Source organism: Podarcis liolepis (genome assembly GCF_965112155.1).
Source record: "Podarcis liolepis genome assembly, chromosome: 14".
Taxonomy (NCBI): domain Eukaryota; kingdom Metazoa; phylum Chordata; class Lepidosauria; order Squamata; family Lacertidae; genus Podarcis; species Podarcis liolepis.
The window spans coordinates 49187578-49202554 of record NC_139569.1 but is presented as its reverse complement, the minus strand read 5'-3'; the positions used below and the strand labels follow the sequence as shown (position 1 = coordinate 49202554).

General features: G+C 44.6%; 1 protein-coding gene across 50 annotated transcripts in view; it reads right to left on the bottom strand.

Moving 5' to 3' along the window:
- Positions 1 to 13442, bottom strand: part of HERC1 (HECT and RLD domain containing E3 ubiquitin protein ligase family member 1) — a 109078-nt gene extending 95636 nt beyond the window's left edge. For 48 of the 50 annotated variants that reach the window (XM_083475438.1, XM_083475405.1, XM_083475400.1 and 45 more), the window contains exon 1: positions 13183 to 13343. The gene's annotated coding sequence lies outside the window, so the exon portion shown is untranslated. Of the gene's footprint in view, positions 1 to 8013; positions 8099 to 13182 lie in introns of all 50 variants that reach the window. The other 2 variants (XM_083475394.1, XM_083475436.1) reach the window with 1 other exon arrangement.
- Between the last annotated feature and the right edge of the window lie 1535 nt (positions 13443 to 14977).

The following is a 14977-nucleotide window of genomic DNA, read 5'->3' as shown; positions in this document are numbered from 1 at the left end:
ATCTGAAGGCAGTCCTGTATCGGGAAGTTTTTACTGTTTGATATTTTACTATGTTTTATATATGCTATAAACCTCACAGTGGCTAAGGAAACCCAGTCAGATGGGCAGGGTATACATATTATTGTTGTTGTTGTTGTTGTTATTAAGCATCCCAGTATGCATTTCAACTATCAGAGTGATTTTGTAGAGTTGGAAAAATAAGACATCAAAAGATTTAACTACAGTATATATGTCTGTATGCTGCTCTATGCACACACAAAATACCATAAAAGAAAAACATTACATAATACCTGGAAGCAATACCAGAGCAACTTATTTTACAGTCTCACAACATTAGCCTCCTTTTCCTGATTTCTGTGTGTCCTGCATACCAACACTTGTCATGAGAAGCTTACTGCAGGATGAACAACAGTCACATACATTGCTATAGCAACACTGCGGTAAGAAATCTGCAATTCAGTCCTCAAACAGTTCAACCTGGACAAGCCTCATTACCTCATTTCTGTTTTGTGTAATGGAGAGTGGGGGTGACAGTGTATGGGAGACAAAATCAAAGAAGTCTAATATTTCAGAAAACTGAAGGAAGATATTAGACCTGAAGGACTACATGATACTAAGGCTGTCCTTTTTCTTTTATCTGTTTTTGCATTGTAATATACAATGTTAAAAGATGGCAAATGTTTCAGAGAACCATCTAGCAAATAAATATTTGAAATAACTTCAGCAAACCAGAAAACTACAATTGAATATTTGAGCTGTACTATAATAGAGATTTCCTGCTGAAAATCAGAAGTCATAAAAAGGCAGACACACAAAAATTGGAAAAGAATGATATAAACACAATCATCTCTAAATGCTGAAAAGCAGCCAAGCTGAACCACACCCAGCTGCCTAGAACTCTATCCATAATGGCCAGGGAGATGTCACACAGTGGATAAAATAGGAAGAATTATGACCACACTGTCCCTCTGAGTCTTTCCCACCTTCCCTAATCTAGATGTTTTCAACTGCAATTCTCAGGAGTCCCAGTCAGTTCAGACCATATAGTACTACAAGGCGGGTGATGGGCTCTGTAGTTCAAAACATGCGCAGGACACCCTTACTATCTGGCACAGGAAGTTCCAAGGCCTGTGAACTCTTTGTTACAACTTATCTAACCAACTCATGGCCAGAACTAGATGAGAAAAATCACTGTAGACGAATCTTGGAAGCTGAACGGAATCTGTTCCGGAAGTCCGTTCAAGAACCAAATTGTGGCTTCTGATTGGCTGCAGAATGCTCCTGCAGCCAATCAGAAGCTGCAGAAGCCCCGTCGGATGTTCGGGTTCGCAAACCATAACAATCACTTCCGGATTTGTGGTGTTCAGGAACCAAAACGTCCAAGTTAGAAGGGTTAGAAACTGACAAGCAGGGTTAGAAACTGAGATATAAAAGATAGGAGCCAAATGGCACCTTCAATCTAGGTTATGGTCACCACAACAATTGAAACATTTTTAAAAAACAGGATTACAAAGCAAATGAATACAATATGGGGTATCTAGCTGAAAATGGAATAAATGCTGTGCACGAAAGACAATTTCTTTTAAAACACAAAATTTACTTTTCTATTTTTGCAATCTGTGGTACAGTGGTGCCTCGCAAGACAAAAAGAATCCGTTCTGTGATTCTCTTCGTCTAGCGGTTTTTTCGTCTTGCAAAGCAAGCCCATTGACGGATTAGCGCTATTAGCGGCTTTTAGCGGCTTATCTGCTGATCGGATCAGCTGATAAGCGGCTTAGAAAAAGGGGGGGAAGGGGAAAAAAACAGCAGGAACTCGCAAGACATTGTCGTCTTGCGAAGCAAGCCCATAGGAAATTTGTTTTGCGAAGCACCTCCAAAACGGAAAACTCTTAAGTCTAGCGAGTTTTCCGTCTTGTGAGGCATTCATCTTGCAGGGCACCACTGTATTTGGAAGGTTGTAACCAGCCACAGTAAAACAGGTTATACAAAGAGGACTGTAGGACTTAAATTTAGGCATGTATAGGATAGTAACACCCAGTAAAATTCATGGTTGAGTCAAGATTTGAACCCTGGTTGCCCAGATCCTAGTCGTACAGACACACACTAACCACTACACCACACTGGCAATCCAGCCATATGGGTGGGGTATAAATAATAAAATTATTATTAATAATAATCAATTTCTTTATTTATTACTGTATTTCACCGCATAATAGTCGCACCCCTCTTTCTGGCCCTAAAAGTGATCCCAAAGCATAATCATTGCAGGAGCAATAAACAAGACAAGTGGGGGCCTCCCGCAGGTTGAATTTAGTTGAATTTACCATATTAAAACGTTCAACTGCACACCAAGGAGGTGTGGTTAAGGGATATTTTTTTAAAAAATAGGAGGGTAGTCAAGAGGAATCATGGGAGTTGCAGCCTCTGGGATTCATGGGATTTGTAGGTAAACGACAGGAGTATCTCCCTATGTAATGGCTGCCTTACACTTGAGGTAATGTACAGTGGTGCCCCACAAGACGAATGCCTCGCAAGACGGAAAGCTCGCTAGACGAAAGAGTTTTCCGTTTTGGAGGTGCTTCGCAAAACAAATCTCCTATGGGCTTGCTTCGCAAGACGACAATGTCTTGCGAGTTCCTGCTGGGTTTTTTTTCCTCCCCCCCTTTTTCTAAGCCGCTAAGCCGCTTATCAGCTGATCCGATCAGCAGATAAGCCGCTAAAAGCCGCTAATAGCGCTAATCCTTCAATGGGCTTGCTTCGCAAGACGAAAAAAGAGAATCGGATTCTTTTCGTCTTGCAAGGCACCACTGTACTTTGTTGTCTTGACAGGAGAGTTGTGTGTCTCCCCCTCCCCGTCTGCCAAGGGAGCCTTTGCTGTCTTTGAACCTCCAGCACCTTGTCAGGAAAGTGGCTCTCAGGTCCACTAGGCTGTGCTGCAGTGTAAGAGGGGTTTTTTTGCAGGGCGGTGATGACTTTTTTAAAAAAAACAAAAAACAAACCACTTATTTCTTCCTTTTTATTGTCACTAGTTGCTGATGCTGCTCTTACCCAGCCCCCCCCCCCCCCGTGTTATCATTCCTGGCTGTGAGAAAGGGTTTGTTTCTTTCACTCCCTAGCAAGAAAGGGTGTCCTTTGATAATTCAGCACATAATTGTCGCACCCCCCATTTTTTGAAAGAAAAATCAGCATTGAAATGTAACAATTACGTGGTGAAATGTGGTGGTGGTGGTAGTGATGTTGTTGTTGTTATCTCTCACTGGGGAGAACCTTTTTCTTTCAGTATGCAAAGTCATAGCTTCTGTGATTAGTGGAGTTGCCAGTGAGGGACATAGTCTCATTCTGTCCATCATAGACCTGTAGAGTTGGAACGGCATAATGCGATTATTTTCAAAGTTATATATCAATTTTACTTCTGTGAAGGAAAGCATTTTCCTGTAAATGGTACAGGATCTCTCAAGCAAATCTTTAAAAAAGTAGGATGCTCAGCCGAACTCACGGAAACACAGTTCTGGAACCTCTCAGGTAGGTGCCATTGCCATTCTAAGAAAACGAGGGAGGTGTTCACGGGGAGTTCCGGCACCTATTTTTCTAGAAAAATAGCACTGGTGATGCTCCACCATTTCTTTTTAAAAATCCAGCATTATGATATCCTTTAAGAGACGTAGTGACCAGAATTGGACAGTATTCCATGTGTAGCTGCACAATAGGCTTCTTATGGTATTTCCAGTTCTGTTTTGAATCCTTTTCCTAAAGGTCACATAACTATAATTCACCCATTTTACCACTACCACAACCTGGATCAACATCTTAATTGAGCTATCCTCTATGAGTCTAAGATCTCATTCTTGATCAGCCACTGGCAGCTCAGATCTCAATAGCATATACGTAATGTCAGGATATTTTGCCCCAGCATGCATCACTTTACATTTGTTAACACTGAATCAGATTTATCATTTTAATACTCATTCACTCAGTTTGGAGAGATCCTTTTGGTTTTGGAGCACCTCACAGACTCTTCTAGTTAAAAACTACCCCGAACAACTTGGTGTCATCAGCAGATTTTGCTAACTCGTCTCCAGAAAAGGCTAGGAAGATGTTCTGTCTCATGCTGCAGACTTGGGTTCACAAAGCAGAAAACCCACATCTATTAAATCTCACTCACTGTCACACATGGGCAAGACTGGAACAAAGAACTAGACCTGAAAGTGTTTCTTATCTATTTCAAGAGATAAAAATGTTTATTTGACTTACACACCACAATGTTTATTCGACTTACACACCAAATACACCATCAGATACACAAAATCAAATTTCAAAATGGGATATACACAAAGGGAAACCTCCCCCACCCCCATCCTCCTTTTTGTCATAATTTCCAGTGTGGTCTCCCCACCCCCATGCTCAACCTGCATTCCTATTTATTTATTTTTTAAAAAAGATGAATCCAACCTTTATTCTTCCAAGCAAGCCAGCAAAAATATTATTATGAGACTAAATGAAAGGCAAAGCAAGAAAAGAGGCACTGCTTTACTGCTAGAGCCATTTCACCTTTAAGAAGCAAGGTCACCGTTAGCAGGCCTTAAATAATCAGCCAACATAGGAATCAGCATCAGAAGCCCCACAAGTAAAACCACAACATGTCTCACAAAAAGACTGAAGGGATGAAAATTAGCCAGATCTCCCTTCCTGCTCCCCACCTCCGCAATAGAGAAAGAATCCATTTGTTTGCAAACCACAATGTGTTTCTATCTGCAAAGTTTGATATTTAAGAGGAGGGGTGAAAATCAGCCAGATCTCCCTTTCTGCTCTCCACTGCCACTGCAGTCCATTTAACTCTGAGAAAGAGCTTCTTCTCAGTTTACTTACTTATGCAAATCATACAGCAATAAAAAGGTTCTGTCTTCCTCAGCACATCTCCTTCCCAGCCAGAGGTGGTCTTGGTAGCAAACCATGCAACTGGAAATCTCTGTTTGGTCACCAGGGGTTACTCCTGAGTCGCAGAAAGCAACTGGCAACTGGTTAATTTTGAACACTGATGACAAGGACCTTTCTAGCAAGCTTAGCTAGGAGTAATTGCCATCAAGAGCCTCTTGCCACAGAACTGTCTAAAAATGTGGCAAACAGAACATACTTCTGAGTATATTTATCCCTGGGGGGTGGGGGTGGGGCTTAATTAAACAAAGACTGATGTACTACAAAAATAAGATTACTTGATGAATAAAAGGTTAAAGAAAACAAAGACAAAAAAGTGTGTGTATAGTTAGCTACACATCGGGATAAGTGAGCAAAGATTACTATTATTTTTAAGGGAAAAAACACATTAGAGGAGAAAGTGATATTTAAAAATACAAGCATACAGTTAGTATTTCATTTTGGTAGACTTGGATTCCAGTCTAATAGGAGCTCTAGAGGACATCAGGATGGTGAAGGGTGAACTAGACAATAAAGGAAACACACAACTGAAAGCATCAATCCCATATCTCCTCTAGTGAAGTCTAGGAAAGCAAAAGGTGTGATTGTGATACGATGGCATCACTTCCCACATAGGACTCACATCCCATGCTGACATCACATCACATGTTGAGATTTACTAGACATAATCAGAGTAGGAGAACCAAGTATGCATCAACACTTTCTCCTAATCATCTAGTTTTGCCATAAGTATCTGCATGAGCTCACAGTTAGGCCATAAATACAAGACAAGACTGTCTTTTTTGCTATCTTGCTCTGCATCTACATGGATTGTGCTATATGAACATACAAGAACCACCATCAATTGTGTGTTCAACACAACTGCCAATATTTGCTGCCACGTTTTTAAAATTTTGGTTCACAAATGTCTAAATGCAATGCACGGCCTATTGTTACTGCTGTTACTGCTACTGTATTCCTTTTGTTATACTTTATACATTTTAATAAAAAATTACAAGTCCTACTACAGAATCTATAGCTTCTTGTTTAAACACTGTAAGGCTTGAAACACACATCTGAAGTAGATGGTGAGTGTTCGCCTTCTCTGGGAGTATTTGCCTTTTGCTGACAAACAAACAAAACAGCTTCCCAAACTGTGAATGAAGACAAACTTTAAATCTGCAATGCCCCAGTGTACAAGGCTACAACCCAAAGCTTGCTCCAACCACAGCCCTTAGAGGTAAAGTCCATGCACCACCGAACCACGGCATTCCTTTGCTCTGCTCGGGGCCAATTCACATGAACAATGACAACATAGTAACGCTCAGATGAGTTGTAAATTCTGGGGGCAAGATCACACTTGTGAACATTCAAGTACAGTGGTGATATAACTGCAGAACACCACTCAACATTTTCTGAAGAACAGTCACCAGGGAAGCTGAGGCACCACAGTCCCCAAGTCACAACAAACTGAAGCAGTCAGACAATCAGTCTCATACGCCATCTCAAACTGGCTACCCTAGTACAAATCACAGTCTTACCACCAGCAACAACCAGGAAAAACTGAAAGAGGGGTATACTAGCAACATAATCTTATCTTGCTTTCCTGTTTATAATTCCTAAAACTGTGTCCTTCTCTTTAATCTTCAATGTGAGACTCATGCAACAGACAAAGACTTTAAAACTGAAAAGCGAATAAAATCAGTTTTGTGATTCTGGAAATATCCAAGCTTCTAGTGGTAGCTGTGTGCATATTTCAAGGGTTCACAATTGCTCACACCACAGAAGAGTTGGACTCTAGAACCCTTGTCGTCACCAGCAAAACAAACACTAATTTAGAATCCAGTATGCTGATAAGCTGACAAAAGCTGTCACTTCTCCAGAAGGTTAGAAAATAAATTTGCTGGAGATATTCTCCATGCAAAATCAGAAACACAGGGATATGTTTTGAGAGGAGCAAGAAAAATAAACACTTCAGCAGCCCCTAAATATATGTCCATTTTTAACTGTTGTCAGCAGCTCCTTGTTAAACACAGACACACTCTTAAGAAGCTTGAAGAAAAAATGTTGTCATTGTAGTCTGTTGATTGCTCTATCACTTGCTTAGAACATACTGAACTTCTGGCTTATATAAAAATACTATTACATCTATTTCAATAAAGGCACTTGGCTGTTGTTCATTCAGTGACAAGATTATAACATTATTAAAGGTGCTTCTTCAACTCAAAAGAAAACTAGAAGAACAGCAGCCAACAGGTCATGGAACAAAACAGAAGGGACAGAATATAGGGTTACTGAGTTTCCAAACCCATCTCAAATTGGGGAGATGGAGGGGGAGGTTTCCAATGGCAGCCATAAACACCTATACTTGCAGAATGGTCACTAGACATCTACCAAGACTATTATCCATCTCATCTCATCCCACACTACCTAACCTGAGGAAAATATATCTTCCAGCATCTCAGGAAGAGGTCTCTCAGCCCTACTACATCCAGTTCTTTAATGGGACATGCCAAAGATTGAACCTGAAACCTTCCATATTCTGCTATCATACCTTCACTTTAGCTGTTAGACATTATAGTCCCTTCTCTTAAGCATTGACAGATTTCATTTTTAATCCACATGTATCAAAGAGCCCTCAAGTGCCCTGAAATTCAGTTAATAAAAACTGGCAACCCTTAACTTATAAACTGCACAGGTTTCTAGACCCCTTTTTAATTTATTTAATGCTACTTTACATAACCAACACAAAGGTGCATTCAAAATGTCACACTACTGAGCACAGGCAACAGATTGTGCCACAAGTGCAAACAAACATGGGCAATGCAGACTCTTTTAAATACAGTGGTACCTCCGGTTGCGCACGGGATCTGTTCCAGAGCTCCGGTCGGATCCCGAGGAATGCGCAACCGGAGGTGCCGCTTCTGCGCATGCGTGTGGTAGAGCACTTCTGCGCACATGCGCGTGGCGAAACCCAGAAAAATACTTTCGGGTATGCCGTGTTTGCATCCTGAAGGATATGCAACCAGAGGTCTGCGTATCCAGAGGTATCACTGTATTATTGTACAGCATCTCCAATGTTCCAGAAAAGAACATTCCTACTAGAGTCGCCTGGAAACGTTCCAACTTGTTCAATGACACTGGATCAGTCACAAGAGGCAGCCATGATAGACAGGTGGCCGTTGGCCTAGAAACACATGAAAAAAGGAAGTCTGGATGAGCCCTAAACCATACTATGGTGACACAACATTCCAGCAACCTCACAAATAATTGTCAATCTAGAAACAATGCCATGGTTTGCACATCACATTAAGCTAAACCACAGCTTAGTGTGAACACTCGGGCTCCCAGATAGGAGATTGTGTCTGCTTAGTTACTCCACATTCATTTTGCTGTTATGCTGAGCTACACCATCATTTGGCTTAGTGTGTGGTCCAAGGCTCATGGTTTAGCTCTCTCCAAAACTAACCACAAGCTGTAACCAATATCTGTCCTGTGATTTACAGTTTGTGGTGTGTCAGGAAGAGCTAAATCATAAGTCCTAGTTTGGACAACATACTAAGCCAAACTAGGACTTAGTTCATGGGAGAGAAGCAAAGCAATCAGGATCTCCTCTCCTGGAGCCCACATACTTTTGCTAAGCCATGCTTAAGCTCAGGGCAATGTGCAAACCAGGCCATATAAATGTTAAATGAGCCTGAGCCTAAATCAAGCATTTCACTAGCAAACTTCTTTAAAAACAGCAATCCCTCCTATTTATATAAGAAAAAATATTCAGAGCAGCCTGCACCAACCTTGTGCCCTCCAGTTGTTTTGAACTACGTACAATTCTCATTAGCTCAAGCCACCACAGCCATATGATGCTGGGGCTGGCAGGAGCATGGCTTGTTGTGGTCCAAAATATTTGCATGGCACCAGAGAAATATGGTTAGCTAGAACAGTGTTTCCCAACCTTTTTTGGGCAAAGGCACACTTGTTTGATGAAAAAAATCTCGAGGCACACCACCATTATAGCCCCGTCACGTCAGCGCGCAGCGTCACGCCGGGAGGGACGCACGAAAGTGTAAGTTTCAATTTTTTTCCCTCCCCCTTGCCGGGGAACCTCCAAGCTTTGGGGGTGGGGGGGGAGGAGGCAGCAAAGCGAGGGACTGAGGGACTCCTCCAACGACAAGGGTTGGGGAAGAAGAGAAAGGGCTATTCCGCTCCAGTCACGGGAGGGGAATATGTACTGGCCCAACTGGTGTGCGGTCTTCGGAAAGCGGGGTGCGGGAAGGAAGCCTAGGCTCGGGGTCCACCGACCTCGGCGGAGAAAGGCAACAACCGGAGCCGATGACGAGCCGGCGCGTGTGTGCAGCGGCTAGCCTCGAGCTCGGGAAGCTGCGTACGGCGATGTTGACGCGGGGCGCGCGAGAGCTTGGGGGCGGGGGGGGCGGGAGAGAGAGAGAAAGAGTTGGCAGCACCAGGCGCTGTTACTTATTGCGCTGCGGACGCTGCCAGCAACTGCGGTGGTTGTGCGGTGGCCGCCGCCGCAGAACGTCCTCGTCAGTCAGCTGAGCTGCCTGGCGGCGTAGGGAGCCGAGGGGCGGGGCTTCCTTTCTGAAGGAGCTGAGGGTGGGGGTCCTCCGGCGCCTTCGGCGAAACGGCGCCGGCCCAGAGCGCTTCTAGGAGGCTGCCTTTGTGCGCGACGTAAAGCCCTCTTTCCCTCCCTCCAGCCCCGTGTCACATGTGGAAAAGGGGGCTGGATCCAGTGACGCAACTCGGAAAACTGTTAGGGAAGCCAGAGCAGGAAAGTGAGTGGGAGGCGGCGGCGCCGCTTTAACCCACGTTTCCTTTTTGAAAGAGAAACTTCAGTGTTTCCCAACCTTTTTTGGACTCGCCCGCCTCCCTCCAGGCAACATCTCGCGGCACACCAGGCAACATCTCGCGGCACACTAGTGTGCCGCGGAACACCGGTTGGGAAACACTGAGCTAGAAGACTAGTAGTACACAGATCAAACTGGTATCAAGCTGTCAATCTAGTCCCTTTATAGGTAAAGAAATATCCTCACCACAATAGATGGAGTTTGAATTAATCATTAAAGCACTGGTCTTAAGTTGGTATGTTGTGACCAAAACCCCATCATAATCAGTCCCCAAAGTATGTGGTGTGTGCAGCATACACAGCACATTGCTTTGTTCAGTTCAAACCATTGTTTAATTTAATCTGTAGTTTAAAGTAGGTTTGGGGAACCTTTAGCCCCCTACGTGTTGATTAAATCCTATAACAGTGCATGTGTATTTGATAATAAGTAGATGTCTGCAGGGTGTTTTTTAATAAATATTTTTATTCACTTCCAGGTATCTGTTGGAAGTCATTTTGGGCACAGCACTCTGTGGAAAAGTGGCGTATAAATAAAGTTACTCAATCAATCAATAGCTGGCTGCTGGCCCTACTTGCTATGTCTGTCAAGAGCTGTAGTTCAGCAACATCTGGAGGGTGAAAGGTTCCCCACGCCTGGTTTAAAGAGACATGGAAGACAGACAAATGCCACTTAAAAAGTTTAAACAACTGAAATGAGAAAAATTGAAGTGTATGGTGGTTTCACTAAATCCATAACATCGTACTGGACAATATGGCTGATTTTACGTGCAGTATAACATACTGTTTCTCTTACCTTTGTAAAGTTTGCTATTTGATAAATAAAGAGTTCATTTTCTTCACAAAGTAAAATCCATGGTATCCACTACTCATTTATGAACTGAAATAAGTTACAAAGAACCTGATCCTATGAATGTCTGCATGGAATATGGAATATAAGTTCAATGTGACAATTCCAAGCATGCATGCAATCCTTATGATCATTCCCCTGTATAAGACATGGGAATTAATCAAACCACAAAGAAAAGACTATACCACTGAGGGACTTGGAAGCTGCCTAAGGTCATCTGAGGAGAGGAAATGTCCCAGGACTTTGGTTGCCTTTGTACCTATATAGTTATGATGCTTGTTCATAGATAAGGGCAATGTTGGTGCCCAAATTTCTGAGTCCAGTTCCTAAATATGCAGCGCCAGCATAGGGGTACTTGAAGTTATTTTCCAGTTACTTAACTTTGTTACAAAAAGGCTTGAAACTACAGAATAGCCTAGAAAAGAACCTTCAATACTGTATATGAATAAGCTGGGAATATTAACCCAATTCATAATTATGCTATTTATACTAAGAAGCTTCACAATATTATGAAGGACTATCATAGGAACACACAAGAAAAAGAACCTCTCTTGCCAATTTTCTGACACCATAACACTTGTTACAGCTTTATGTTGGACAACTCAAATGTTTCATTTAACGCCAAACAGGTATATAAGGCCCAGTGATGTGTACAGGAGAAAATTAGAAAAGTAACAAATGTATATATGGCACATCCAGTACTTTTTTCTGGGGGGACGCAGGGGTATGCATATATATACATGTATACATGTATACATGTTGTGAATCTAAATTTGGTCTCCTTGAGGGGCAGTATTTCAATATGAGTAGGAAAATGAGAGTCCCCCCCAAACATTTTTTTTAGAAAGAAAAAAACACTGGGCACATCTAACACAGCAGTTGCATTCCTGGAAAAAGAAGAGAACTAGCCAAAAGAGCCACCATATTTGCTCTGTAATTCTGTGGAATAACAAACAGGTCCTCAGCAATGAAGGCCAGCTCACAACAAATTGACAGCTGGATATTTCACACTTCACATATCCAACAACAGAGAAATCCTGTGCACACAACGGACTATAGCAACAGGTGGGGTGTGTGCCAATTTTGCTGGAAAGACCCAGATACGTAGGTCATTTAAATCAGGGATGGTAGATATTTGGGTGATTTGCAGGAGAACTTCTGACTCCCATTTGTTTTAACAACAATGTCTTTTTTTTCCTATCTCAGGCCACAGAAATGAATAAGCCAGGAGTCAATGACTGAGTTCAGTTCATTTCTGGTACCTAGGCCCAGAATGTTCTCAAAAGCAACCTGTTCTTTAAATTCTAATTGTATGTCTTTTCAACTGGCTTTGGTGGAACTTGAGGTTCAAGTAAACAACAAAGTAGATCTGAATAACCTCAAGTCTACCCACCCCTGGTTTAAAAAGCCTCCCTGGCACACAGGAGCTACTACCAGCTGCAGTAAGGCTTGGAGACTAATGGGGCACTTCAAGGAGCTGTTCAAGGGTGGATTACTTATTGTTCTTTCATTATATCTTTATGGGTGCAATTATAGTGCTCTGCTTTCACAGTGAGAGCATCTCAGATTAACCACTGCAAAATAATACACTTTTGTGGGAAGATGCACACAAACCCTCTTGGCCAGCCATTCCCACCATCCCCCAGCCCAGGTGGCACTCCACCCACATGGCTAGATGATTCACCCAAACTGCCCATCAGGAGCAAAAGTTGCAGACCCACATGCCACCACTCAACACATGCCGGGGGGCATTTACTAATGTGGGCCTAATTGCAGGTTTTGCTTGTGATTTTTATTTCAGGCAACCCACTTATGGGACACTTGATGTAGCCTGTTGAAAAGGAAAAAATCAAGAATAACTCCACGTGGTTAAGCAAATTGCCTTTCAGGCTCCAAGACTGGAAGTTGAGGCAGGGATTTTACTGCTGAGGAAACAGAACAGAAGAAGGCATCAGCAAGCTCCTGTTCAGCCCTAGGAACCATCCTGTCTCCCTCACAATTGATTTCAGATTGTGTGGGCCTACAGGGAGAGGAAAGGGCCGTGTGTGAGTGTAACGTTGCTTACAGATCTGTGCGAATTGCTACGCGCACTGTCACACATAACAATAACAACCAGCAGCAAGAGCAGCAGCAGCAGCAGCAAGACTATCGTAATATGGATGGCACTGACACAAATAAGACCACTAGCGACGGCGGCGGAATTGCCGTAAGAACAGCCAAGTCCAAGATCTATTATTACACCAACAGCATCATAATAAATAAGAGATCGTGAGCGAGATGAAGAGCGGCGGCGTCGGCGTCGCGGCGAGGTCGAGGGCAGGAGCGCCCCAAATAATGGGGGAAGGCGCCCAAATGGGGCGGGAGTCCCCTGGGTGCCGGGCGGGGTCGCCCTGGCCCCCTCCCTTTCCGCGGGGGGCGGGGCCCCTCCCTCCCCGCTCGGCTCCCCTCCCCCCGCCCCTCCCCGGCGGCGGTTGCCCCTCCCCCCTCCCCTCAGGCCTCGCCTTCCCTCAGCGCGGGCGCCCGCGGGGACGCCGAGGAGCGCGCCGGGAGGAGACCCCTTTACCAAGGCGCGGTCCGGGCAAGGCTGGCGGGGCCCGCGGCGGGAGGTCCCGTGAGGCGGCGGCGGCAGCGGCGGCGCCCCGTCCTCCCCGCTTCTCCTGCTTCTCCGGCAGCAGCTTGTCAAAGGGGAGGAAACATGACGCGGGGAGGGAAAGAGTCGGCGAGATCTCGCGGGACTTCCGCAGGGGCCTCGCGAGATCCGCCGCCGCCGCCGCCTCTTTCTTCTGCCCCCCGCCCCGCGCACTCGCCCGCTTCAGTTTTTCCTCTCTACCTTCCCGCTGTCTGCCGCCCCCTAGCGTCAGGCGCAGGGAGGGACGGCGGGAGGGGCTGGCAGCGCGCCCCCTGCTGGAGGGCGGTGGGCGCCTCCCGGGGTGTCTGCGACCCATCAACAAAATCCTATTCCTGTCATAAGCTTGGAGAAGTACAATTATTATCATCTCAACAACCAATAATAATCATAGTTGTTTTCTTGCTTTTATACTAATAGTGGTTTTCTGGTTCTTTTGTTTGTTTTTATTTATTTTAATACATTTATATTTCACTTTAGGGTGTGATTTTTTTAAAGGAATCGTATCAGCAAACAAAAAAATACAAAAAACCCCCAAACCCCAGACACCATGTTGTTGGGAAAGCACTTTCTACTCCAGCAAGAAGCTGAGGGGCAGCTCCAGCCCAGCGGGGTCCCAAGCTGCAGCAGTAGCGCCTCCGTTGGAGAGCACTTCCTTTGCATGCGGAAGGTGCCAAGGCCAGTCTCTGGAAAACATCTCCAGGTGGGGCTGGGAGAGCAATTAACTGCTATTAATTTATCACTGAATCATCAGAACATATGAAGAGCCTGATGGATCAGATCATCAGTCCATCCAGTCCAGTTGTCTGTGGCCAACCATATGCTCCAGAGGGAATCCCAAAGGCAGGACCTGAGGGCAACAGCCCTCTGCCCACCTGCGATTCCTAGCATCCAGTATCCTGAGGCAGGGCTTGCCCAAGAGATTTTAGCACCTGAGGCAAACCACAAAATGGCCCTCTCCACCCAACAGGGAAGAACAGGTGAGTGAACACCTACATCAGGAACAGGGGGTTGGGGATAAATATTGACTTTGGGAACAAGGGAGGAGTAAAGCGATGACAACAGTGGACAATGCATTCCTTGGAGCCAAGATACACTGCCCATATGTAGATCTTGTGGCCTGAAGCGACTGCCTCACTTTGCCTCATGGGTAGGCCATCCCTGTTCGGAGGTGTACTGCTTCTGACTGTGGCAGCAGAACATGGCCATTGTGGATAAGGCTTGTTGATCATAGAGTTGTAGGCTTTCTTGTATCCTGGCTAGCCATACCCTCTGCTCCATGGAGGGAATCCAGAGCCATTGTGTTCCCAAGGTGTTCTCTTTCATAGGCCTCCCAGGAGAAAGAGCCCGCCATCCTTCCAGGGAAGCGGATCCCTTGGCCAGCCACTCTTACTCTCATGAAGTTTCACCTAATCTTCAACCCAAATCTACCCAAGCTCTTAGATCTCACCTTGCCCTCTGGAGCCACAGCAGAAAATAAATACTTGGCTTCTTGTGTGGGACACCCTGTTGGGTATGTTTCATGTCAAATGCCTTGGCTAGCCTTCCTCAACATGGTGCCCACCAGATATTTGTGGGGCTCTAGCTCCCATTAACCCCAGCAAGCGTGATCAACAGTCAGTATGATGGAAATTGTAGTGATGTATATCAGCCCCTCCAAGTATCCCTCTTTTCCAGGGACAGTCTTGGGTTTACAGAAGCTGTCCCGTTTTCTAATTTGATCCCAGAATGC